The sequence below is a fragment of the Elephantulus edwardii genome, unplaced genomic scaffold (assembly GCF_000299155.1).
Source record: "Elephantulus edwardii isolate Elephantulus edwardi_28Jun2011 unplaced genomic scaffold, EleEdw1.0 scaffold00116, whole genome shotgun sequence".
In the NCBI taxonomy this organism is placed as follows: domain Eukaryota; kingdom Metazoa; phylum Chordata; class Mammalia; order Macroscelidea; family Macroscelididae; genus Elephantulus; species Elephantulus edwardii.
The window spans coordinates 7,646,031-7,650,343 of NW_006399866.1; the positions used below are offsets into that span (position 1 = coordinate 7,646,031).

At 34.9% G+C, this 4,313-nt stretch overlaps 1 protein-coding gene across 3 annotated transcripts in view; it reads right to left on the bottom strand.

Moving 5' to 3' along the window:
• The window catches only part of PBX3 (pre-B-cell leukemia homeobox 3), a 287,631-nt gene that overhangs the window by 164,277 nt on the left and 119,041 nt on the right, over window positions 1–4,313 (bottom strand). The gene's annotated exons all lie outside the window — the stretch shown is intronic.

The window sequence follows — 4,313 nt, forward strand, 5'->3', positions numbered from 1 at the left end:
TCACAGCGACATATTTATACTAGTATAGAAAGAACATCTGAAATCACATTACCTTACTTAGAATTTCAAGTCTCTTCTGAGTAAATAAAATACTCAATGGACAATCTCAGAAGAGTTGAAATAACTAAATGGAAGAAAACCCTATTATATTTTCCAACCAGATTTGTGAATGTCTAATAAAGACCTGTAGTAGCCAGTAAGAGAAAACTAGGGGTAGAAGGCGGGGGGTGGGGGTGGGGGGCAGAATAATTATGTTATGTCAAGAAAATAACAAAAAAACTGAAGAGGTGGCAATTTTTTTAGCCAAAAAAGTCAAGGTTCATGAGCTCGAGTGATGTAGTCTTATAACAAGTTACACAGCTAACAAAAAGTCAAGGATCTCCCCAGTAAAGTTGAGTATGATGTTAGAATTGACAGTAAAATGGAAAGGTAAATTTAATATACAAGAAAGATTCTCTTTTGCCTCCTGTAAACTGAAAAGATGCGGATATTTAAATAAAATAATTCCAAATGCAATAAAGCAGCAAGTTCCAATATTGAAGGGGGAAAAAAACAGCAAAGAAAAGGTCTTCAAGAAGACAACAAAATAAAAAAAGGATAAGTAGGAAGCAAAGCCCATAAAAATGGGCAAGAATGGAGCTGGAGAAACAAGCTTTTAAATGGCAATTGCACACAAAAGTACTCTAGCAACTAATCCTCATAATCTAGAGTCAATATTGATCTATTTTACCCCAAACTTCAACTGCCCTTTGCCTAAATTGCTTTCACATTTCTCTTTAGTTAGTGCCAACCAAAGGTCATTAAGTTGTTTAATTTACTCTGCTAAACATCTCAAAAAAGTATCTTTTAACTGAAGCTGCTATTTTCTAGATGAGACTACAAAATGAAACACAAAGGTGTATAAATTTCTTCTTCCTAAGAAAACTGAGAAATACTGAATGTAAAGGATTAAATTCTTTTATGCATATAATTGTTTAGAAAACTGATATGATGTCAACATGAATGTGTTTTGCAATAAAATTGTGTGTCACAGACAGAATAAATTCACTGTCTCTGCAGGCTAGAGCATGGCCAGTGTTGCCTAGAATTGAGTAAAGTTGTCAAGTGAACTGATGCTTAGTTTCACTAAGATGGCCTGAAAAAAAAGCAAGCACAAAGGAAACTCACTGAAGAAACTGTCTGCTTTAAGAAACTGTTTCTATTTCCAACCTCAAGAAAATAAGTTTATTCATTACTTGAAACCATAATATTGACACCCATCCAAAAAAGAGCCCATAATGAACTTGTAAAATTAAAAATTGAGAAATAAAATAAGAAAATGTATGTTTCTAAATTACTAATTTCCTAAAATTTCAGATAAGATATGGTTATTTTTATTTAAAAATTTTTATCCAGTTTTGTGTTAAACAATACAACCAAAACCATCACTAAAAAGTCAAAAAACACTGCTGCCAATTTCTACATATTAAAATTATTCACACTAAAAATTAAGACTGCAGATATTTCTATGTTTCTGAAATTAACTCCAACATTCAGTATATTTAAGAGATAAATTTGCAATCTCTCTTTATTCTGTAACTGGAAAGATCAACTCTTCTTACAATAAAATAATTCTTGCTCAACACATAACATTCTGAACAAAAATTCTAACTATATACTCCTGGCACTGCAAGCTCAAGACCAAAACAAGTCTTACAACACTAGAGCAATACTCCGGAGACTTCACTCTTTGCCTGTCTTCTCTGTCACTGAACAAACTGAGGTAACACAACACTCTAGGGATGAAATAGCAAAGCAGAGGAAAAACAGAGTGTTTATAAATGTTCTGTTGCAACAGTTACATACATAAAAATCCATTCATGCATTTCTCTGGTGTTGACCAAATCAGAGATCCAAGGAAAAAACAGGGCCTAGAGATACTGTATTAACACAAACTGCAGGATAATCTATGGTACTTCTCTTCCCCAAAAAGCCCTGTAAAAACGCTACCAAAGAATGTCTGGTTTTTTAAAACAAGAATAAATTTAACTAGTTCAATTCCTTTAATTATTCAAATAGCCTAAACCCCCACCTAATGATAGAGTCAATATAACAACTAAAACTATGGGATTAAAATTTAGACAGAATTTGAGAGCTAAACCGAACTAACCTTGGACAATTTATTAAACCTCTCTGGGACTCAGTCTCCTCATCTGAAAAATAGAAATGGATGAAAGAAATCAGAGGTAGTGCATATAAAGAGCCTATCACAGTCTCTGATAAATGGTAAATGCTAATTAAGTGTCACCCACGGACATCAAGTTTATTCCAATGCACAGGCCTACAGGACAAAATATAACAATTCCTCAGGGTTTTCAATCTTCACACCAGGAGACTGTTGCATCTTTAAAACATAGAGCAATTGGTGGGTTCAAACTGCTGACATTCTGATTAGATGCTGAGCATGGACCACTGTGTTACCAAGTTTCCTTAATAATAATGTTACCCACTTACTACTGTCCAGTAGATTCAAACTGACCACATGGACAAATTTATTCCACTGGGTCATATGGATTACTTAGACATTTGGGTCAGCTGAAATAAAAAGGCTATGAGGACCTATGGAGACAGTAATATCACAGTAACAAACTGATTACCATGAAACCAAATAAGCAAATAATTCCATAAAGGAACTCTACACTTTAGGGCTTAAACCCTGATCTTGAGCTCCTTTAAAAATATTCTTTTCATACCAATTCAGTTAGGATGAAATACCAAAAAAAGACTAAGGACAAAGGAATAACTGTGATGGAAACATTTCTAGTCTTTGACCTTCACCACATACATACACACACATGCACAAAAAGAGAAAGAATCTCCCATAAGGCCCATATAGTGTGTTTTTTAAACTAGTATATTTTAAAGAAAAATTTTCTTAATATATAAAGGTGTGATATTAATTTTGTTCTTGCAGTTCTTGGTAAGTGCTGTTTAGTTGACTGCAATTCATAGTGATCCTATGAACAATAGATCTGAGCCTTGCACTATCTCTCTCTGTTCAGGATGATGCTGGATGTCGGGTTAGAGTTGTTGGTGATGTATTAGTCACCTGTTGTTGGATTCTATTGGCTAGCATTTTGTTGATTGTGTGTCTATGTTCATGAGAGATACTTGTCTGTAGTTTTCTTTTTTGGTGGTGTCCTTACTGTTAGGGTCTTTACCAAAGAAAATATACAGGAATCAAACTTACTACATCAGTGGAAACAAACTGTAGGGAAGGTAAATATTATCAGTCAGAACAAGGCCGGGGCTAATTGGAAAAGACCATCAGCTGATTACATGCAACTGAAAGCTTAAAAAAATTAGCACAAATCCACAGTTAAAATATAATCTTGAGTATATCCTGATTTTAAATATCATCCCCAGAATAGATTTGCTACAGAAAACACTAATAATGACTGAAGACCAGAAGAGCTGTGTGATGACATTAAAGGTATTACACATAAAGAAAGCGAAAGGGGATCAGCTATGGGTGAACTGCAACCTGACGGTACACAACAGCACAGACAATTTTAAAAATTCTTATTTGGGTTCTTCTCCCAGGGAGAGGGGGAACCCACTTGTTTTTGTGATTTGTAATCTATTTGTCCAGGTGATCTCAATAAATGATAATTGTGTATTTTTTTTAAAAAAATAAAGCAAGCAAGGTAGCTCTGGTCGTCTAGTGGCAAGAAGTGGCACTGCAATCCCAGAGATGCATGGTTTCAATCCACCAGATGCTCTACTGGAGAAGGAGGGACAATCTCCTCCTGTACCAGTCAGGTCTGATTTGACGGTACACACACACAAAAATAATAAAATATGTTTAAAAAATAAAGAAAGCAAAAGGACATTATAAAGAAAGAAAAGATCATAATGGATGTCATGAGAGTCTCTAAAATTTATCATTTAAGGTAGAATTGCTAGAGCAAAAGGAAAGAAGGATTAAGCAGGTATACCTAACTTACCAAGCCACAATTATTTCAACTGTCTCATAAGCATGTGAACATTAGACGATGAATAAGGAACACCAAAGAAGAAATTACATCTTTTAATTATGATACTGGCAAAATATATTGACACAGCGAAACCCGGCCAGAGAGGGAGGGAGAAGGCGGCACTGGGCAAGGTCACCTCGGGCCAGAAAGTAAAACATAATCTACACAAGAGTTCTACAGGACACGTCAACTTCCCTTGGAGACAGTACAACTAAACAAGAGACACTGGTCAAAAGAAAAATGTCAGCAGTCGACGTTTTTGGAATCACAGAAGCCAAGAAAGCTTAAGATACAAGC